This window comes from Podarcis vaucheri, assembly GCF_965113315.1.
Source record: "Podarcis vaucheri genome assembly, chromosome: 8".
Taxonomy (NCBI): domain Eukaryota; kingdom Metazoa; phylum Chordata; class Lepidosauria; order Squamata; family Lacertidae; genus Podarcis; species Podarcis vaucheri.
The window spans coordinates 18,645,340-18,669,183 of record NC_138766.1 but is presented as its reverse complement, the minus strand read 5'-3'; the positions used below and the strand labels follow the sequence as shown (position 1 = coordinate 18,669,183).

Here is a 23,844-nt window from a genome sequence, read left to right as displayed (position 1 = left end):
GTCATAGTGAAGTTATTTTTTTGCCAAAAAATCATTTCCAAACTAGGAAAGACTTGTTGAATTTCTGCCTACTATACGACAGTTAGGGACGTGGGTGGCGCTGTGGGTTAAACCACAGAGCCTAGGGCTTGCTGATCAGAAGGTCAGCGGTTCGAATCCCCACGACGGGGTGAGCTCCCGTTGCCTGGTCCCAGCTCCTGCCAACCTAGCAGTTCGAAAGCACATCAAAGTGCAAGTAGATAAATAGGTAGCGCTCCGGCGGGAAGGTAAACGGCTTTTCCGTGTGCTGTTCTGGTTCGCCAGAAGCGGCTTAGTCATGCTGGCCACATGACTTGGAAGCTGTATGCTGGCTCCCGCGGCCAATAAAGCGAGATGAGCGCTGCAACCCCAGAGTCGGCCACGACTGGACCTAATGGTCAGGGGTCTCTTTACCTTTACCTTTTATACCACTGTTAAAGGCACAAGAGCCCTGAACTCTAAACCAATGCCTAGGTTGACCCATTAAACACAACAAGACTTGGTCTGGATAGACATACTTACTCAGAGGTAAGACCCACTGAGTTTTGTAGGTCTTACTCCCAGGTAAGTAGTCATAAGATTGCAAGTTAAGGGATTTATGTGTGCCTCTGTTTTGCCCTTACACCTCTTCCTCTCTTGTATGCCTGCTGCCTTTCTCTTTGCCTGAGAGTCTCATTCTGTGCGTTTGTATTTTCCTTTACTTTTCCGCATCAGCTTAACCTTCCTCCTTTCCTCTCCCTTCTTCCCACGTGTCACATTTCCTGGGAATCTTCAGAGCAGCACTCGCCCTCTCCTTTCACTCCTTTTGCACATCAATGGCTCATTTAACTGTTGTCCTGTGCTATACCCCTCCTCCATGTGCAGGGATGCACGTTTAGTTTGCATTTCAACAAACTTTGGAGGGTGTGTGTGCAAAGTTCAACAGTTAAATACCCTCATACATTGGGGTTTCCCCAGGAATGCTGTTTTGTTTTTGAATGGCCCCTTTTCACCTCCAAAGCAATAGTTCAGCATCAGGGTGACAATTACCTAAATGGAACCTCCACACGATGGTGTGCATTTTTTGGGGGAAAGTTAGAGGAAAGTTTTGGAATAAAAATCTATGGCTGCTAGATGTGGGAAGGGGAAGGTTGCTTATACAGCTCTCCTCTTTATGCATGGGAGCTAGTCTAGGAGTCCAGCGTAGGCACAGAAGCCAATTTCCATGTCACCTTTCCTTGTGGGATCAGAACTCTCCCCTAAATCAGAAAGCACCCAAAACTGTATGAAGCCAAAGGCATGAGCTGATGTGATTGGCGATCTTTTCTCCATACACTGACTTCCTGGAAGAGTGCAAGAGGGGAAAAATAGACTGCAGTGTTTGAGTCAGAACGTCATCCGTTAATAAAGCTAAAGGGATTTATTAAGCAAGAGAACAAGGAGTGTCTAGTGGGAGACTGCTAAGTCTAGGACCTACATTTCCCAGGAGCTCCTGGTGTGACCCATGACTGACCTTGAGAAGGGAGCAGCCCTTCCAGATGTAGAGAGCTGGAAGAATTACATAGGGAAATGCAGGCAGAGGCTGAATGTGGTTTGCTGTCTGGGATAAGAGGAAGCACTGCGATATTGTTGTTCAGACTGTGCTAGGAAGACCTATGCTATTGAATTGGCAGGCAGAACAACCTGTTTGAAGACTCATGCGTTACACTGTTTTTTCATGTACCTTTTACAGTTTGAGTGTCTGTAGGCTTCCTTGTTTTTTACCTACCTCTATTAAAACCATCAGTTTGCTAGCCATGTCTCATAGAGGCTGCAGGGATAGTACAGAGCTTGCTAATACAAATTTAATAAATAATAATACTGAAGTGCCTTCAGCAGTTGTCTCCTGTACTGTAGCTAAGCAAGCATGCTACTGAATCATACTCTTATTAACTGGAAATTAAATAGGAACAATATGTGATATTGGTTGCAAGGATTTGGAGAGCTCACAGGCAGGAGTAACCAGAACCACATGGTGAAATGGACTAGATGCAAAGGATATGGAGGAGTTTTAATTATGAGTCAAGGTCAATTGTGATCATCAAGGTGTGGTTGTTAGGGCAGTGCTATTGTCTTATAATGGGTAGATCTAGCTGTGTCTTCTACAGGTTCACATCTAAAGTGTACTGATGGGAGTAGACATCAGCTTGAGGTTCCTAGAGCCAAGGATCAAGATTACACCTTGGCCCTAGGAATACAGATTGGGTGCTAAATATTTGGTTCTGTCTGGGTGGGTGTTTGCCTGGGATGAGAGGATGAGAGGAGGAAAAAAAGAGGATGTTTGCCTGGGATGAGAGGAGGAAAAAAAGAGGCTGAGGTAGGGAAAGAAACATGAGTTGTGTAGTGGGCTGTTAAGCAGCCTTGAGATGCTGCAAGGATATCCTGATACTTGAGGGAACTGATACTTCTTTAAAGGCTATCATTAACTCTCTAGGTGACTGCTGTTCTTCTTCCCTCACTTCCCTGATCAATGTACGTTACAAATATCTCCATTCTTTTCCCTTTATGAGTGAAATAACACTCTAAAAGGCTGTCTATATGAGTCAGAGAAATGCAAAGTAATATAATAACTGTACATTGCTGTTAATTTAACCCTAAATAGGTAAGTCACACCAAAAAAGTATTGTTATCTTTCTAAGCATTTTCTTTTCCCTTCTTTTTCTTTGTTAGAGTTTTGAAGTGTTTATTAGAAGGTTCGTATCACAAGACAACCACCCTCTCCCCACCCCAAATCTCTGGGTTTAGGGGAGTAGAGTGCTTCCCCCAACCAATCCTCCCTCCATCTCCCCATGTGCTCTTAGCAGAACTGGAATGGAATATTGGACCTTTCAGCACAAAATCTTGTCAAGCTCAGTATTCTGGACCTTAGACTCTCTGCCCAACACCTTAGAAAAGGGGGGAGGGGAGAGGCGAAAGAGAAAACCACCACCACAAGGCTAAACAAGTTTCTGTGCTTGTGTGAAAGTGTGTGTGAGATAGTTAATATTGTGTGTTATTTGAAAATAACCTCACCTGGAGTTCGGTGTATATACTGTTAACACTGGAATGAGAATATGATTTGATCTTTCTCAGATTTTTGCATGCTGATTCTTGAAATCAGGGAACAAATGTTTCTTTATATTTGAGTACATTTAGGCACCATTTTGAATCAAGATGATGAACCGAATCTTTTAAAACCACGGATTTCAAAGCTGGACTGATTTGTGTGTGTGTGTTTTGTTCCTACGAATTCCTGAACAGTGCTGGGTGGGAGTCAGCAAATACAAAATGATAACCTGTTCCACAGATTTCATGGAGAAGGATTCTAGTGTAACCATTTCCCTGACAAGCTTGCTTTCCATGTGTCGAAAAGTGTCTTCTCTCCAAAGGGACAGCATTCCATACCATGAACCCCTCTTGTGGTGGGCACCTTATCTTCAGTTTGTGATAACTAAGCTATACTAATCCTGTGATGAATGGTGTTGTAGACTTGGATAAATAATTGCAAAGATGGCTTGAAGTAGTGTAAGGTAAAGGACACCTGGACTGTTAAGTCCAGTCAAAGGCGACTAAGGTGTTGCGGCACTCACCAAGGGAGCTGGCATTTGTCCAAAGACCGTTTTCCAGGTCATGTGGTCAGCATGTCTAAACCGCTACTGGCACACAGAGGACTGTGATGAGTGCCAGAGCACACAGAAACACTGTTTACCTTCTTGCCGCAGCAGTACCTATTTATCTACTTGCACTGGCATGTTTTCGAACTGCTAGGTTGGCAGGAGCTGGGACAGAGCAATGGGAGCTCACCCCGTCGTGAGGATTTGAACAGCTGACCTTCTGATCAGCAAGCCCAAGAGGCTCAGTGGTTTAGACCACATACGCAGTGATAGTGCTATAGTTCAGCATTGAACTTGCTTCCTAGATTGTTGTTGCTCTTCCAAGACTTTGAATTACAGTCTCCACAGGTGGGAAGAACAACCTGTGTGGAAGTCTGGTCTACACCTGCCTGTTTTCATAAATGGTGAGCTCTTCAGTATCATTGGTGTTGATGTCTAAACAATGTCTAAACAATGCACTTCTAAACACTCATACTGGTACATTGCAGACAACCCAGTGACCATCGAATTCAGCAGTCTTCATAACTATTAACAAGATGCCCCATATTTCTCTCCTGCACCGTCAAGCTAGGAAGCAAGCCAAGTACTGAATGCTGGAGCCATCACCAAATACGCAACTTTGTCAGTTTCAGAGGGATCATTTTAAAAAGGATAGCCAGCCACATTCACAGCACGACCACTACATTAGCAGAGATTGTTTGCCTTTTTAATAAAATGCATTACTGAGCATTTGTCAACACACTAGTATTACTGCATGATGCTTAACAGACCACAATTAGCACAAATATTTATACACCGTTAACCTTTGAGTGGTTCTGTATTATCAGTTCCTTTAGGATTCCACATGCTTCTCTGATTTCCCCAGACTATAGAAATGTTACTCCCTCTCAGAAGCACCTATTTCTCTAGCCCCTACCAACCAGTTCCACACACTAGCTTTATGTTTTTAAAATACCTATAATACACCATTTGGTCCCGGGGCAAGGTTCATACAGAATCTATAGAACAAATTTAAACATACAGCATAAGAACTTCAACTAAAATCATTTTTTGAAACTATAGTGACCCATTATGTAGAAAACAAGGATTTTAATCTTGCTTTTCAGCCAGAAAGGCTTCCAAAACAACTTATGTCAGATCCTTTTTTAAAGAGAAAAGCTACTGCTTGCTTGGAGGCCTGCACCGCACTTAAAGGAAAAAGGGATGAGAAGGGAAGAAGAAAAGAAATCTGTCCACCAAATCCTGCAATTTAAGTTACACAGTAGTTCTTACAATGGCCAGCTGGAATGGAAGCAATTCAGGGAGAGAAGGAGCTGATCGCTTTGCAGAGCTGATAGGGTAGCTTCTTATCGATCCCTCTGCTGTGGCGTGATGGAATGGGTTGTGGCCAGTTGATATTTGAAGGAGACAAGGATCGTCCAAAAACAGCTGGTCTCTCCACTGAGCAGATGAATAGCCCTGCTTCCCTTCTCTTCCTTGGCTGCAACCAGGTGGAATGGATGCTGCCAGGTCAATTTTAAATGAACCACTATAGATGGATGCCAAATGACCAAATCCCTTCGGGGAACGAAAGAGGAAAAAGGTAGCTCTTTCACTTGCTGGAGTTACCATATAATTTGAAGGAGAAGACAGAAGAAGAAGAAGAAGAAGAAGAAGAAGAAGAAGAAGAAGAAGAAGAGCTACTGCCACAGTGTATATTATTAAAAGTGCACCACTTCTTGTAATTTATTTTGGAATGTATCGAAAAATGGACATTTGGATTTTGTTCCCAGCTGCCAAAATAATGCATGCTCTCAAGAAAGCTATCTAGCCTGAAAATGTCTAGCTTAGACATAGGTGTGCCAGTGTGCATCTCCTAATTGACAGCCGGGTCAGAGGTTGGCACAACGCTGGAACAGTTAATGCATCTGTGGGCTTTTATTTGTGTTGTTTTAGGATACAATCTGACACTTTGATTCATGTGGACCATGACTGGGGGATATCATGATCTTCATAAAAACCAATGAGTCTTGCTCCACAGGATGATTCGGATGCTAATTATTCTCATTAATTTGTAATGAGTGTTTATTCTATTCATCGTGGAGCTTATTATATTTTAATGAGCGTTGCAACTGCCCTGCGGTGAAAAACTCCCCAAAGTCTCTGTATATGTGCATAAGTGGGTGGCATTTAAAATTACGGGGATTTATCCAAAGGGTGACTTGTGCGAATAAGGCTGATGTCTTCAAAAGTATTTGTGCTCACAGTTACTTCTATTTTTTTTTAAATAAATGCCATTTTAAAGCAATGTATTCTAAACATTGTTTGTTTGCAGTTGGGTGCAAAACAACAACAACAACAACCCCTTTAAGTCTGTTTACAAATGGCACAAATATGCAAGTTGAAGATAGCCTGAGGGCTTCATTAATTTGAGATTTCATTGTGATCATGATAGGTGCACCCAAGTGTTTATAGAATATTTGCATCATTATTTTTATCTCCATATGTGTAAGAATGTCCTCTTCTGGAATACAGTATAAGTTTCCTCATTGCTCAGGTTACCAGGCTTTAGGTAGTAAGAAGCTAAATGGGCACAAAATTATGCATAAAATCCTCAGTATATACCGGCCCTTTCTTCTGAGTAGCTTGGTTTAGCTATCATGGCCAAACCATTGTTGATTGGTAACCTGGGGGTTTGAGCACTTTTCTCTTCATACAGAATTCCGCCCTCCTTTTCCCATTTTGTTAAAGCCTCGGTTTGCCAGCTTCTCCAAGTTGGTTAAACGATAGTTATTGCTACTGACAAGGAACCCCTCCTAATCCACTTTAGTCTGTGGATTAAATTTAAAATTGTTTGCTTGATTCACATGGCACAGCAAGTTATGGTTTGAGCATATCAGGAAAGGGAGGAGGGTGAATACTTTGTGCTCATGATGGTCTGAACTCTACCTGCCAGAGGTGCAGAGTGCATGTGTGAATGTGTCAGAGAGATGGCAGGAGAGAGGAGGGCAATGTGGGAGAGCAGCCTTGATTTGATATGTTTTGGAGACATTTTTTACATAACACTTCCTGTTCAAATGCTGTAATGTTGATACTTGGGGGGGGGGAATAGCTGCATCTTGTTTCTTGTGAATTTCCCCACCCTTTAATTTTATTAAAATTCCTCTGCCCTGCAACACTTCTCTATGCTGAGGTTTTTTTATTATTGAAACACTGATATTTCTCCTTCTTTTATTATGAATTAGTGATAAAGAAGAGGCTTTGGAATATGGTCAATAGGAAATGTCCTCAATTTAAAAGCTCCCTACATTGGCAATTTTTGCTGATCTGGAAAATTCAGTAGGTCTCATAATTAGCAAGGCTGATTAAGTACATCATGCAGAAATTGCAAATTAAGCCTATCCTTCACATTGAATATGAAATACAGTTACACAGATTTATTTTATGCCGTAATGTGAAATGAATAACATCTATATGCAGCTCTTAAAAACTTCAGCTTCATCCAGGATGAACAACAATCATCAAGGGGGGGGGGAATACAGTGACATCTAGAGACCACTGAGTGAAATCAACAATAATATTTTGGTATAATTGAATTGTGTGTGTCCCAAAATGGCATGAAAAAAGTACTCAAGCTGCTAAGCTAAACATTTACATCACTCAGTGGTTTATTGAAGTTTACCACAGTGTCTCCCATTGATCTTCACTGCAATAAAATATTCTTTTGCATGTGCCAACATAGCAGCAAAAGAGTGATTATATCATATTTAGAACTCTAAAAATATATTGAAACTCGTAATAGGACATTCCCTACGTGGATCCAAAGTGGAATTACTTAAATAAATTGAATTTATTTATTTATTTATGTATGTCATCTAAAAAAAATAATAGTATCAAGGTATTAGAAGAATCCTCCTCTTCTTTTTTCTTAGGTTTTTATGTGACAAATGAATGACTGGCAGAAGTGTGGATTGCACCTGTAGGATATTTATTTATTGAATTTGTATCCCTCCCTTCTTCCTGAAGGAGCACAGGACTGCAAACAGTTCCACGTTATTATTATTATTTAAAAAATCTAAATCCATTAAAACATTATTTTAAAAAGAAAACATTTCAATTAGAGAAAAGCATTTAAAGACAGTCCTTCTATCAAGTAATCTTGAGGTTGTCAGGAACAGTATTCTGCAGCTGCCAAATGCCTGGGTAAACAGGGATGTTTTCAAATTACTCCTGAAATTGAATAATAAAGAAGACAGGCACATCTCACTAGGGGTGGCATTCCACAACCGGGGAACTACCACCAAAAAGGCACTGTCACAGGTCAGCGGCAACTGGGTAGCCCTTGGTGTTGGTGCCACAAACAACGTCTATAAACCTGCTTATCTACCTGTCAAGCAGCTTTCAATGATAGTCTTTTCTAGCTGGTGGGGAAAATAGGGCACCATGTGCCATCTATTTCATGTTTTTATGTTGCCAGTGTGGCACCCACAGATGCACATGTGCCCACAGAGGCTTTCTGTGGCGCCCACAAGCGCTCTTCTCTCTGCTTCCCTTGTTGAAATCAGACATGAAATAAGCATTCTGTTGTATCAAATTGCATAGGTTGCCACAGTGTGTGTTTGGTGCCCACAACCATTTCTCCAGAGTGCAAATGTGCCTGCAGACCTAACAAAGTTGAAGACGCTTCTGAAAACTCTGTTTTCCCCAGGCATTCCTTGATCATTTATCATGGGTTGGTGTGTTTAATAGTGGCTGGTGCATTGGGTCATTGGAGGACGGAAAATAGCATTCTTTTATTTTATTGTGCTGTTTTTCTTATTCATTGTATGGTTTGATCCTTTGGTAACACTGCTTTGAATTTATAAAATATGCCACTTAATTTTTTGTGACTCTCCAGTTTTTGAGGGCATTTGTAGAGAGGAGAAGAGAGGGGAATTCTGTTGCGCAAGCAGAATGGGTACAGCCCTGAGTTTTAAAAATAAATAAAATAAATAAAAAAATAAATTCATGTAGCAGCAGTTTTGGGAGATCCCCAGCCACGCTGGGGCTAAATAACCCAGGCCACTCCCCCCAAGCCAGCCGATTGGCTGGCCGCGCACATGAAGCCCGCAACTCCACCTCCTCTCAAGCTTGGAAGTGGCTTTCCAGAACAACTGTTTGACCTGCAGTTTGTGCTTTTTTAGGCCTTCTCTTGTTCCTAGTGAAAGGATTTAAAGTTCCTTTCACTTCCATTCCACCACCCCAGTTGCTGATTGGTTACATGGGTAGAATTGGCCAATCAAGAATCATGCAATGTATGAGATCATGTGCTGTACACAAGCTAGCTGTTGGATTTTACCACATCAGGAATGGGAAACCGGTGTCCCTCCCTATGTTGGAGGACTCCATCTCCCATCAGTCCCAGCCAGCATGGCCAATGGTTATCAACGATGGGAGCTGTAGTCTAACGTCATATGGAAGTCTACATGTTCTCCATCCTTAAGCTATGGGATGATGTCATTGAGGTGATGTAATGAAAACTGAAAAATTACAGCAGTGTAAATAATTGAACTCACCTTTTCACAAGCTGTGCCAAAATAATTGCCCCCCCCAATCCCCAATCCCCCCAATTTTTGATACTGCTGAATATGTTTGTGAAAAACAGGACTACAGTGGTGCCCCGCAAGACGAAATTAATTCGTTCCGCAAGTTTTGTCACCTAGCGAATTTTTCGTCTTGCGAATCACGCAATCCCATAGGAATGCATTGAAAATCAATTAATGCGTTCCTATGGTCAAAAAAAGTCCAAACAAAGCCAAATTTGGTACAACAACAGTTTATTAACTGCTCTTTAAAGTCACACATACTGTAAAGAGCAGTTCAAAAATTGAAGGGAAAATAAATAAACTTTATAAACAAAACATGTTGTCAGGGGTTCAGGAGCAGAGACGCAGGAAAGGGAGGAGACAGAGAGCGAGGGGGAGGAATACGAAGGAAGGATGAGTGGGGATGACGACCCGAGATCCCCGAGCCTTTCCAGCGAGTCCGAGGATTCCCAGAAGGGAGCGCCAGTGGTCAGAGCAAGGGGGGAAAGCAGGGGGACACCCCAGGAAGAAGGGACCAGAGAGGGATCAGAGAGCAGCAGCTGGAAATCGGGACCAACGTGCCCAGCTGGGAGCAGCGGGGAGAAAGGGGACCAGGCATCGGGGTCCGGAGGCTTTCAGCAGGAGGGAGGGCATGAGTCAGGAGTAGTCACGCCCACCTCCGGGAGCGATGAAACGGTCAAGAGGAAGGTAGAGAGTTGGGCGCGCGCGCCAAGTTCAAATGCAGCGGAAGCTGGCGCAGTAAGCAGCCCGGAGAGGGAGCCAGGTCCCAAAGCCCGCCGCAAGGAGGCAGAAGGCTCCGGGGGGTCAGCGTCAGAAGAGAGTAGGAAGGAGGAGACCCCGGGGGGCAGAAGGACCCAGAGACGGAAGGAAAGGCGCAGGAGGTGGAGCAAGGCTAGGGTATTAAGTTGGTGTGCAAGAGGCGGAGACTCAGACGGGTCTTCGCCGGTCTAGCGTAGAAGACGTAGGGCTGCACATTGCAGTTCGGAAATGGAACCTGTAACTCAATAAAGACTCTTATAACGTGAACGCTGGCTAGCGTGGTCCTATGTGAGCTGGGACTTGGTAGCAGCCCTGACACATGTATTTGTTTTTAGACAAAGGAAACAAAGTCACGAGACGTTTTTGTCTTGCGAAGCAAGCCCATAGGTGAAATTCGTCTTGCGAGGCAAATCGAAAACGGAAAAACCTTTCGTCTAGCGAGTTTTTTGTCTTGTGAGGCATTCGTCTTGCGAGGTACCACTTATAAGCTAAGCTCTCACTTTATGGACAATGTTGGTTCTTCATTTCAAATGGAAATTGGTTCCTCGAAGGTTTAATGCCATTCAGCTTGAGATGTCTCAAAAATAATGTTATCGGGTGATTCCCAAAGGCTGCATGAGTCTGGTATCCTAATGTTTATTCAGTCTGATATTCTCCAGTTTGTCATTTTTTCCAGCCTGGAAGGCCACGTAACTCTAATTGCCTACAGGCATGAGAGATTAGTTTCTTTCTTAGAAGCAAAATTAATAGGTATCTTGAAGTGCCTCCATTTTGTTTTAAAGCTTCCCTTGAAAGCACAGTGTGATGAGTTAGAGATTTCTTTTCAGGCACCTACCAATATATATCCCTTATTCTTTATTTTAAAGTGATATCTCTTTTTGCTGGGGTTGCTAAATCTGAGAGCAAATCATTTAGCTCTTTTATGTGAGGGAGCTCAGGCAAGCTGCAGCATTATTTTGGCTTTTGAAGGCCCCTTTACACAAAGTATTCCTTAGCTTCTTTTATGTCCCACTTACTAAAATCTTAGTATGAAAAACTAAGTGAATAGCATACAAGTTTTCTCCTAAAATAGGAATGTTTTGAGAATGCTGCTATTCCCCCCCTCCGCTGCTCTTAGGTCTGAGAGAAAACGGACGCCCCAAATTCTCTCTTTTCCAGTCCAGGAGTATTCAGTTCCTTCAGGGGAGACCCTCCAAATGTCCCTATTTTCCAGGGACAGTCTCAGATTTACAGAAGCTGTCCCATTTTTTTTTTATCTGAGGATCTCCCACCTTTCCTTATGACATCCTTATTGGAGGGTATGGTAGGACGTCCCTATTTTCCTCAGAGAAATGTTGGCGTTAAGCAAGCCCTGAACCAAGGAGATAAGTAACTATACAATCTTTAGAAGACATTTAAAGGCAGCCTTCTATAGTGAAGGGTTCTTTTAAAAAACTCTTTGTTGTGTTTATATATATGTTCCAAGCTCCCCAGAGTGGCTGGGGCAACTCTGTCAGATGGGGGGGTTGTAAAGGTAAAGGAAAAAGAGACCCCTGACCATTAGGTCCAGTCGTGGCCGACTCTGGGGTTGCGGTGCTCATCTCGCTTAACTGGCCGATGAAGCGTACAGCTTCCGGGTCATGTGGCCATCATGACTAAGCCGCTTCTGGCAAACCAGAGCAGCACACGGAAATGTTGTTTACCTTCCCGCTGGAGCGGTACCTATTTATCTACTTGCACTTTGACGTGCTTTCGAACTGCTAGGTTGGCAGGAGCAGGGACCGAGCATCCCGTCGCAGGGATTCAAACCGCCGACCTTTTGATCTGCAAGTCCTAGGCTTTGTGGTTTAACCCACAGCGCCACCCGCTTCCGGGGTTTGTGTATAGAATTAATAAAATTATTATTATGGAATAGGACATCCATATTTTCATCAGAGATATGTTGGAGGGTAGGCTCTCCCCCAAAGAGGATAAAATAACCCTCAATACACTCAGCATGGTTCCTATCAGGGTCATTCCTAGGTGGGGGCAGTGGGGGGATGATCATAGTCTATTGGTATCCTGCCACTAGCCACAGCCAGAGTGGCTTTGGGGAGTTGCCTGAAGAAGGCTTCCAGCAGGGAAGCAAGGAGCGTGTTCCCCCAATCTTCAGAGGTACTGTCTCTGGGCATGTCAGTTTCCCGCAATATTGCTCTGGGCTACTCCCTCCTTCCCTCTTTCTGAGGCTTGTAAGACTTTTTGTGCAACTGCAGAAAATAATATGCATTTGCTGCCTGATGATGTCCTTGGAAGCACTGGTGTGATCTAGAGTTTCACGCATGCATGGAACTCCCATCGCTGGTTGTTGCAGATGGGGGTTGCAGGGTATATTTATGTGCCATTACTAATAATTGAAGGACGCTGTGCACACTCCTTGGGGCCATAACATTAGTGGATCATGGCCACTGTGCTGAAGGAATGAAATGGGCACCAAAATTTAGGGATACCCAACTATAAATGCTGAAAAACCATTGCAGATGTGAAAATGGCTATTGTGGCCTTCTGCTTCATCAACGGCTTCCAACCCCATGGAGATGTTCCCTTAACTTCTGAGCCCCTCTAGATGCTTTCACTTGATACTGTCTGCATTTGAATGTTCAGGCCTCCCTGTGATAATCAGCATGTGTAGCAATTTCGACTCATACAGATGTATTTATACTGTAATGAGGTTTAATTAAATAGTGAAAAACTCCACTGGCTGCATCCAGGCAGATTTCTAAGTCTCTGTTGGTGACCCAGTTACTTTGACACATTGTCTTGGTATATTTAATCAGTGTCCAAACTCAAGGTCATTGTATGAGTGGGTCGTGTGTGTGCACACACACTCACACAGGGGTAAGCTTTCCTATTTACCTGATGAACTGCAGACTGAGTCATTGGGGTCTAAGAAAGCAGTGACAAAATTGGTGGGGCGTTTTCATTCAAGGAGGACTGAGAGAATAAGGAAGACAAATGCAGTGGCGTAGTGTGGGGGGTGCAGGGGGGGCCGGCCACACCGGGCGCAACATCTGGGGGATAGGGTTAGGGGTGCAAATCCACGGGTTAGGGGGCGCAAATTACTTGCCTTGCCCTGGGTGCTGACAACCCATGCTACACCACTGGACGAATGAATATATGTGAAACTTCTTGGAGGTGCTCTGAAATCCTCCCTCCCTTTCCCTCCTTGTCAGTAGCCATTTTATTTTCTTAGAGGTCAGAATAATGCAGCATATTATATCCTGCTTGGTTAAGTAAGAATTCACCTATCTCAAATATGCATGTATGCACTCCCTATCAGAGTAATTATGTCAAGGACACAGAGCTAATTATTTGACAGCACTTGTGAGGAGTTCCTGGGCATGTACTCTTTATCTGCAGCAGTGTTGACTACTGTATAGTGTTGCGCTCATAAAACCTTATCAGAGGAGCTTGAAGTACTTTTGACATGCAAGAACAAGCCCCAAAGCCACACTAGTGTTGGATTACACTTTAGAAGCCTATTAGTTATTGTGGGTGCTGCTATCTTTTTCTTCCGTTTAGGAATTTAAATATTTTTCTCCGTATGTCATTTATAACTCTGAAAGATCCTCTACACAACACTGATAGCTCAGTATATTTACAAAATTTCTGGTTCATCATGATCTATATTATAATCTGGCAATAAGCTGTTCATTGGCATGCACTGTTTTCCATTTGCAAGGGAAACTAGAGCTATTTTTGTTGTCAGAGTAATTTAACATATGCATTACTTAATCTCTGAATTTTGAGAGTTCTATAGAAACCTGCTCCTAATTCAAATGAAAAACAGGCAGACTAGACCTGCAGCCTAGACTTTGACTTTACAGTGGCTCTTGAGGATCTGACAGAGATCATTCATATCATCTTCAACCTGGTTTTATTTTAACTAGTGATGCCATATACTGAACTGCGGAAAATTTGCATGCACTGCCATCAAGCTGTAGCCCCTTTCTTCCCAGCTTTCCATATGGAAGTGAACTCTCCTAAGTTTTTATATTCTTTCTCTGTTTCCTTCCCCTTAACCTTTTTTCTTTTTTAACAACGCAGCAGCTGCTGCTGTTCTAAAACAGCATTTTACTGAATTTTTTGTTTGTTTGTTTCCAGGGAGAAGAATACATACTGTCGTTTCCTTGCAACTGAGAGATGTGTTTCTTGGTCACTGAAAAAATGGATATGTTGACTGTCATCTCTATGACTTGAGGTCTTCAACAAATTTCACTTGACCCTTCTAGGCAAAGGCCAATCAACTACCACCTGGCTGAGTAGGGACTCGGAAGATTGTGGTAAGTTGTGGATCTTGTCAAAATGGAATGGCTCAATTATGTTTGTGGATCTTGTCTAAATGGTAAGTGTAGGAGAACAAATCAAAATGAATCCTAAGCCACTTTTATGCAAGAGTTTTGGTGCAATTTAAATGTATGTGGCACCATCTATGAACATAATGCTGTATAGGGTTTCCCCAAGGGCTCACACTTTTAAAATGAAGTACAGTTCTGCACGATGCTGACCTGACATATTGGTGAATGGTGCATTAGTAGAAATGGAACTAAATCTTCTGACATTGATCATCAGAATGATTCTGTGGGTGCAGTCCTGTAAGCAAGAGTAATGCCAGGCATCGATGTCAATCTGGTCAAAAAACATCCATGTGTATTATAATTATTCTTAATTAAATTACTCAGTGTTTGATAACTGATAGATGAACATTTGAAGCAACTGCACAGAAAATTATTGCCTTTGAGGTGACAGCAGGTGATTTGTAAATGCTATCTGTGGTGCTAGATCTATAATGGCTCAGTCAGGCATACATTTGATATTCTACTTGTCAAGTGATGAATGTGTGACTGTGTTGACTAGGCTTTTTTGTTCCAGAATACTGGATGCCAAGGTCACCAGGACTCCATTAAGCAGACCATGTGCATTCTGTAGCCGAGGAGTTGCCAGCCTGGCAGTAGCAGGCACCATGGCACCTGCAGTGACATTCTTTCTTTTTTTTAGAGTATGTTTCTAGCCCTCCTAGAAAGAAAGTTATGAAGCAAGATGTGCAGGCACCCTTCTAAATGATTTCTGCAAAAAGAGCAAGCTTGGCTGGCCCCCTTCAGCATTTTTAGTCAAGTGGTGATTGAGTGAGCTGTTTGGACACCAGGCAATGGCAAGCCTCAGGACCCCAGGCAGAAATTCAACAGGTTCAACCTTTTCCCATATAGAAATACATTTGTGGGGAAAACTTCACCATTGTACTCTCTCTCCTATTTTGTGTTACGCCATCATCCCCATGGCAGACATGTTGAGGCTGGTGCCGCACTCTAAAATGGTTCGTGATACCTGCTGTAGCATTTAGGAAGTTTATGATTTCGTGTTGTTTAGGTGTGACTTTTGGATGTAAATCCTGGCCTTGGGCTTGCCGATCAAAAGGTCAGCAGTTCAAATCCCCGCGATGGAGTGAGCTCCCATTGCTCCTGCCAACCTAGCTCCTGTCAACCTAGCAGTTTGAAAGCACACCAGTGCAAGTAGATAAATAGGTACCGCTGAGGCAGGATGGTAAATGATGTTTCTGTGCTCTGCTCTGGTGTTGGTGTTCCATTGCGCCAGAAGAGGCTTAGTCATGCTGGCCACATGACCCGGAAAAACTGTCTGCGGAGCAGACAAACGCCGGCTCCCTCAGCCTGTAAAGCGAGATGAGCGCTGCAACCCCAGAGTCATTCACGACTGGACTTAACTGTCAGAGGTCCCTTTACCTTTACCTGGTTGTTAGAATACTAGTCCTCAAAGCATTTAACTTTTTCGCCCCAGTCAAACAATGCTTAAAACTGCTGCCCATAGGCCGTTGGCAGTTTTCAAACATCCTTGAGACTGCAGTGAAAATAATTGAGGAAAATTCTTAATAACCAAACATACACTGGCAAACCAACCAATTCTTTAGATTAAATTTTAAGTAAAACCTGCCTTGCTTTTCCAGCTGCAGTGGAAGCTCCAAAGAAACCCCTGGCTGTTTCGACAATTATTTCCCTTGTGGGCTTATAGCTTTATTGAATTGCAGCCACAAAGGACAAATACACTTGACTTTTTTATATATATAATTCAGAAGCTCTTCAAGTACCTTCTCATGTGGTGGCCTTAAGGTAGGAATAATGCAATAGTTGGCAAAGAACAAGAGAGCTGCAATAATTGCCACAAACACACACATATGGCAGGGCTTAAGCTGGTGGAGCTAATGCTGTTTTTCATTGTTTTCATTGTAATTATCTGCATATATAGAGAGAGGGGGGGCATGTCCTATTAACGTTTAATGCTTTCTAAAGGACTGTTTCTAGCTTTTCTTACTTTATTTGTAAGCTGTCTTGAGTCCTTGTCAGGGCAGAGGTGGTTTTAGGGTAGCTTGACCAGTTTGGCCGCACTGGGTGCTGTGCTGCAGGGGGCACCACAACAATTTTGTAGAATGGGATGTGAGAGGTGGAGGCAATTTTAGCATTGCACAAGGTGCCACTAAAATTTGAAAACCCGAAGTCTGCCACTGGTCAGGGGGAAAGGCAGGATATAAATAAACTAATAATAATTATAATAAGGCCTGTATACTAGTTACTTAGACTCATGGAATTGTAGAGTTGGAAAGGACCCTGTGCATTATCTAGTCCAACCCCTTGCAATGCAAGAATCTCAACTAAAGCATCCCTGACAGAGGTCCGTCCAACCACTGCATAAAAACTTCCAAGGAAGGCTAGTCCACCATCTCCTGAGGCAGACTGTTCCACTGTGAAATATATTATAGTAACTGTAATAATCAAAGTGCTTGAAATCTAAGGAAACTGGTAAAAAGTCTTCTTGAGTCATTTGTGGTAAACACAATGGACTTGTTCATTGTTAACCCTGGTGGTTCCTTTGCTTATAAGAAGATGCAATAGACCAGACATGTTCAACCGGTCGACTGCGATCGACAGGTAGATCCCTGGGTGCTCATGGTAGATCGCTGTCGATCATGGGACCCTTATCGATCATGGGATTAAAATAACAGTCGAATGAATATTTCCAACCCCCAACCCCTGTGGCATAATGTGTTTGCGCATTTTGCAGATGTTGTTGTTGATTGTTGATACGATGATTGTCATTCCTTCCATCAAAAAGCTCAACAACTCTGGCCTGTCCTCCCCTTCCACCCACCCACCCCATGCATGTTCCCCCTCCTTCTAATGTCAATGGGTAGATCACTGCCAGTTTTTTTACACTGGCAGTAGATCTCAGTCTCTTGGGAGTTGGACGTTCCTTCAATAGACAGATGCCGCCTTGAAGTTCTTCTAACATTGGCCAATGTGCCACCTCTTGTTGAGATGTATGAATCCCTCCTGCACCTGAATTACATCTGGGTTAAAAATAATGAGAGTTGCTGGCTTGTTTTTATTAGTTCTAATTTAGCTAGTAACATTCTGGAACATTTGGGCAATGCCACTTTGGAATTGTAGATCCTAAGCAACCAAAAGGTACCCTTGTGTGTTGTGCATTATGATTCCAGATGCCATGGCTGCTGCAATATGGAAATGGAGGGGATGTCAGCTGATTTGACAGCATTGGCACTTGTGGGGAGGGATGCCAGTGTCACCCATGGGCTGCATCCTTCATTCCCCAAACTTCCCCATCAAATGGAATGAATCCTGATGCTGTAAGTGACATAGGGCTTCCAAATAGGAATAGTGGAAACGGGAAGCTCCATTCCCCAACCAGGCAATACTAAGGCTAGGCAAAAATGCAGTTGTTAGGGAGACAGGACAGTGTCTCATTAAGATCCAGCAAGGGTTAAAGCTATCAATATCTAGGCAGGCAGAAGCGGCATCTAGTGACCCTACTGACCTGGATGAATGGATGCTTACTGAATTGATGCAAAAGTGGGATATCATTTGGAAATATACCTCATTATTAATTAGAAATGGATTAAGAGTTTTGGACAAAGAGCAATAAGAACAAGTGTTATTATGAGCTCTGAAAATCTGTATTATAAACCCAATATTAGTGAACTTCATCAGCGTCTCTAGTAGTGAAATGGGTATCTTTTGCATCATTTGTATTGATTTCAAGTACTGTTGAAGCTTAAAAAAACGATAGCATATAATTTACTCTGCTTGGGAATTGAAAGGAAATACACTATTTATAGCAAGGATTTAAAAGTCTTTGTGCTGGCAAATAATAGCAACTCGTTTACTGTTTAGTACGTTCCCCTGAATCTCACACATGACCTTTGCAGTAATTAGTAATATAATTAGTTTAGCACTTAGAATGACGGGCTAATACGACATCATGTTCCTTCATAAAAATGTGCTGAGCAAATATTGATGGAGAGATAAAGGAAATAAAAGTCGGCTGCTTGACCTTTTCCCCTCCAGACTATAAAATTTCAGATGGCACATTTGGTGAGACATACTAGGAAGAATATACAGCAAAAGCAGGGTAGTGCTTAACAGAGATATGTTAGAAATGATATGGAACTTGTGATCTGCTGTGTGATCAACTGTAGAAATATCAGAGGAGAATACAGTTACTACACAAATCCATGCATGTCTAATGTTTGAGAGTAAGCTCCACTGAACTTGTGGGACTTATTTCTGAGATGATTTATGAAATTAATAATTCCACAAATATTTTAAATATTATCTGCAAAACAGTGTTTTGATTCTACAAGCTATTTCACAGTTAAGCCAGTTGCACATGTGAACCTCAGCAATGATTCAGTTCTGTATTCATAAGCCTTGTTTTTGAATGAGAAACAGGATATAGTTATGTCCAATAATGATTCAGATCTGCATAAATTTATTTCCTTGTCCGTGCTTTTAAATAGAGACGATCATGTACAATTAAGCCAATTGCCTGTGTAATGTGAAGAATAATTTGTAAGAACTGCACTCGTATCTCTGCTTTTGAATAGGCAACACAATGTGAAGTTTCAGGTAGTAATACATATGGGAGGCACGCAAATTATTCAGAGCCACTGTAGCAGAGAAATAATATATTTGCTTCTGCAGATAAGCATCCTAAATGTGCACTGATGTTGTCCCGAAAAGTGGAAATATCAATGAAAGTAAAGGGACTGGGTTTGCACATCCCTACATTTAATGCACAGGACATGGGTGGCGCTGTGGTCTAAACCACAGAGCCTAGGGCTTGCTGATCGTAAGGTCCGCGGTTCGAATCCCCATGATGGGGTGAGCTCCTGTTGTTTGGTCTCAGCTCCTGCCCACCTAGCAGTTCGAAAGCACGTCAAGTGCAAGTAGATAAATAGGTACCGCTCCGACGGGAAGGTAAACGGTGTTTCTGTGTGCTGCTCTGGTTTGGCAGAAGCGGCTTAGTCATGCTGGCCAGATGACCCAGAAGCTGTCTGCGGACAAACGCTGGCTCCCTCAGCCTATAGACCAAGATGAGAGCGCAACCCCAGAGTCGTCCGCGACTAGACGTAGCGGTCAGTGGTACCTTTATCTTTACATTTAATGCAGCAAATTGAATGAAGACATAAGAACATCTGACCAGCCCTGCTGAATCAGACCAAAGGCCCATCTAGTGTTCTCTTCTCATGATGACAAGTCAGATGTCTACAGGAAGCTTGACAGCAGAACCTGAGTGCAACAGTGCTCTCCCTACTTGTGATTCCCAGGGAGTGGTATACGGTGGGTTGCCAGCACCCCAGGACTGTGTGGAGGGTAGGTGGGAGGGAGGGAGGGAGGGAGGGAGGGAGGGAGGGAAACAGAGTATGCATGTGCACTCAACTGCCTAACAAAATTGCATCACCCAGAAGATCGTAGGTGCAGAGATAAGAAAGGAAAAGTTGTTTTGTCGTCTGGAGAGGTCAGTTCCTGTTTCACATGGAGAAACATCAAACTAGCCCAACCCACAGACCTTCCTCTCTCTTCTCTAATCCCAGACTGACTACTTAACAACTCTAACTCTAACTCCTCCCCTTAGGTTCCTATTGGTTAGTCATTTAACCCTTTCCTTATGAACCCAGTATGATGTCACACACTTAGGAGGGCAAACGCCACACCATTATTACCTTAATCCTCCATGAATTTTGTTCAAATTCACGGAGGATTAAGGCAATCATGGCTACTAGCCAAAATGGCTGTTCATCTCTTCTAAAGTCATTCCTATTGGTTTCCATCACTACATCTTTTGCTAGCAAATTACATAACCTACATCTGCACTGTGCCACAAAGTACTCCCTTTTATCTGTTTTCCAATATTTGGCTTCATTTGATGACACTGAGTCATCCAATTATGAGACTGGGGAGGGGGGGGGACTATTTCTCCACACCACACATAATTTTATATATCTCTATCAAGTCCCCTCTCACTTGCCTCCCTGCCACACATTGCCAGAACTAAAAAGCTCCCAAGGTTGCAACCTGTCCTCCAACAGAGTCGTTGCTCCAACACCTTGATCATTTTGGTCGCCCTTTTTTGCACTTCCAGCTCTACATTTTCAGCTCCAGGCCCAAGTCAAAGTGCTGGTTTTGATCTACAAACTTTATGCAGCTCATTATCCTCATTGCAGAAAAGGGGAACAGAAAGTCCAGCAGACAGACAGCCTTTTCAAAGACTGTGGAGATTGTGGATGGGACTGATTTTCCTTCCTATGTTCCTCAAAGATAGGGAGAAACAGCAAAGTGTGTTGTTCTGAACAGGCAGGCAATTGCATTCTGGATGTCTCTGTCCTCTGTATGTGGGGGGAACAGACTCACATGCTGTCTCAGGAACGGAGCTCTGTTTTAGACAGGTGTTCAAAAACAGGCGAGCTGTGAGTCTCTCAAACCACACTGCAAACAAGTACAGCAAACCCGGGTACCTCATTTCTGTCTGCTGCTAATTATGACCTTTCACTCCAATACTTTACCAAAAAGCGCTATGGCTCAACTGATAGATATTGGAGTGAACAAGCTTCCAGAAGCACTGTCATGTTAGTTTGTCATTTTAGCTTCATCCTAAACTCTAGAAAACCATTCTGCTAAAGGAGGAGAGGTCTCGTTCTTCTAATGATTAACTGTATATGTCTCGGACTTGTATTTTCAAGCAGAAGTCCAGTGTGCCATGTTGATTTTTTAATACTGTTTTAATTGTATTAGAGTTTAATTACATTTTAATGATGCTAAATTTTCAAACAAAAAAGAAACCTTTAAATTAGATGACAGTGTTTTGTTTTTTTTCCAAGCAAGTATGCCAGACTCATTTACATTTTTCTTCTGTGTTAGAAGTGCTCAGCCCTTTTCCTTATTATTTCAGAAAAGCATTTGCAGGATTGCTAATGGAATCTATACGTGAACCCCCCCCCACATACTATCTACTTGACAAACACTCCCCCCCAACAGAGTTATCTTAATTATTGTTTATTATTATTTATTCAATTTATATCCCACCCTTCCTTCCAAAAGTGCCCAGGGCAGCCATAGATTCTCAATAATTAAAGCAAATCTAATTTAAAACATTGCAACAGAAGGCTTGAAAATTCACTAATTTTCTGCTCACATTAGTTCTTTATTCCCTGTTTTTGTAATTTCCTCACATCCAAGAAAATATGATTCCACCTCATATAGATAGGACTGAAGCCCATATAGGGACATTATATATGAGTGTGTGGAGGGGGGTTGGGATGATGCCCAATGTGCATGTCTCTATAGCCTGCGTATTTCATGGACCCTTTTCCACATCAACGTATGCCTCTAGGTCTTCTTCAAATTGAATCTTGAATGTGTGGAGGAATTTAGATCTCTCTTCCAGATCTGTATTGGAACATTTAATGGACATCTGCACAGGGCTCTAAAATCTTAATGTTATCAATCTGGTCATTATGTTAACAAGAGGTCACCAGAAGAATTGGGACTGAGTTAATATTTGTTTTGTTTTGTTTTTGTTTTCCCAAGTCAAGAAAATGGGCTGAAATCAATTACAAGCATTTTCTGTTATTGTCTCGCATTATTAAAATTACACCATACAGTGTATTTTATGAAAATTTGTAAGTAACCCTCTTCTATTTAATATAAGCTTCCTATTCACAGTATGTAAAATGTCATAATCATATACTGTGAGATATTCACAGTGTGAATAGAGTTGAGCTGTGCTGAACTTATTTGTCTTCCTAGTTTGTTCCATTTGGAAGTGACGGATTGCTTTTGAGTAGAAGGTGAAAGCCTGTTTGCGGTAGAGGCTAAGGTTCACCAGACAAGTGCTGAGAATAGGAAGTCTTCACACTGCGTATCAGGCTGAACAAATCTCTTTGGGAATGAGATCAAAGTGAACTGGTGTCAAGGTTTTTATGAAGGGGGAGATTGGATTCCTGTGAGAGAGGAATCCTAACATAAAAAATGAGGTGAACATTATCTGAAGAATATGTAACAGGGATCACTCCATTTGTTCAAGGTTATCTATACATCTGAGAACATTACAAAAGACTCCGGAATAAGCTTAGCCATCATGGAAGAAGAGATGAGGTCCTCTTGTGGATCAGGAACTTCTTAAGTAATAGAGAAAAGAGAGCAGGAAAAAATGAACAGTTCTCCTGATAGGAGGGGTGTTGAAAGTAAAGTCTTTCAAGAATCAGTATTGGGAAATGTGTTTTATTTATAAATGATCTGAGGGTTAGGGGTGAGCAGTGAAGAATTGTGAAGTGCTTCAAAAGAACCCCTCCAAATGGTAAATGCAATTCAGTGTAAACAAGTGTAAAGTGAGACATGATGGGCAAAACATCTTAATTTCACATGTAAACTCATGTGGTCCAAGCTGGTGGTGTGAGACCTTGGGGTCAGAGTGGATAGCCCAAAACATTTGTGTAGCCTTGTTCTTTATCCCTGATACTTGTTTGACTTTCTAATGGCTATGATAGTTAATACAGTTATTTTCAGTGTCATTTATTCCAAAACATTTTTTTTTTTGTATTTTAATAGATCATTCAGCAATCAATAGGAGGTATATATAGCTGGAAGTGAGGTACCCCCATCTCCACATACAGTTGCACATCAGACTGCCTTTATCCATGCTAAGTTTATTAGATATTTCTTTTTGTTTGTTTTCCCTGCAATTCCCTAGAGAATGTGTAAAACCTAAGTATCTTAAAATGTTTTTTATACAAGCTGCTATTTAATTGTTCATGCCCTTTTCAAGTTGAATGTGCTGAATAAAACACAGATTGCTGTCAAGGCCTTTTGGGTGTTGCATGCTACTTGTTTCAGAGGAACTAGGAATTTCAATAGGTTCTTTGGGTTATATTCAGGCACCTCTAGGCTGTGGGACGTGGGTGGCACTGTGGGTTAAACCACAGAGCCTTGGACTTGCTGATCAGAAGGTCAGTGGTTCGAATCCCCGCGACTGGGTGATCTCCCATTGCTCGGTCCCTGCTCCTGCCAACCTAGCAGTTTGAAAGCACGTCAAAGTGCAAGTAGATAAATAGGTACCACTGCAGCGGGAAGGTAAATGGCATTTCCGTGCGCTGCTCTGGTTCGCCAGAAGCGGCTTAGTCATGCTGGCCACATGACCCGGAAGCTGTACGCCAGCTCCCTCGGCCAATAAAGTGAGATGAGCACAGCAACCCCAGAGTTGGTCATGACTGGACCTAATGGTCAGGGGTCCCTTTACCTTTACCTAGGCTCCTGGAATAAAAAGGGTCCTGCATTTAGAACTCTAGCTATTCTATTTGACATGGCAGCCTTGTGTCAAGTCTATAGCATGACATTTCCTACCATCCCCTGTCCCATGCTGTTGGCAGCTGCTAGTGTTGGTGGAGGCAAGTGATCCATAATAAGATTATGTCACTACATGAGCAACATTGTGGGAGAACTGGCATACAGCTGCCATGGTTGCTGGCATCCTTAAATTTTTTTCAAAAAAACTCTAGTTGATTCCTGAGAGCC

The 23,844-nt window shown here is 42.4% G+C and overlaps 1 protein-coding gene across 3 annotated transcripts in view; it reads left to right on the top strand.

Annotated features, from left to right (window-relative positions):
* CDH18 (cadherin 18) overlaps nt 1-23,844 on the top strand; it is a 671,522-nt gene that overhangs the window by 366,656 nt on the left and 281,022 nt on the right. For all 3 annotated transcript variants that reach the window (XM_082234344.1, XM_082234342.1, XM_082234343.1), the window contains one exon: nt 14,072-14,250. The gene's annotated coding sequence lies outside the window, so the exon portion shown is untranslated. The remainder of the gene's footprint in view (nt 1-14,071; nt 14,251-23,844) is intronic.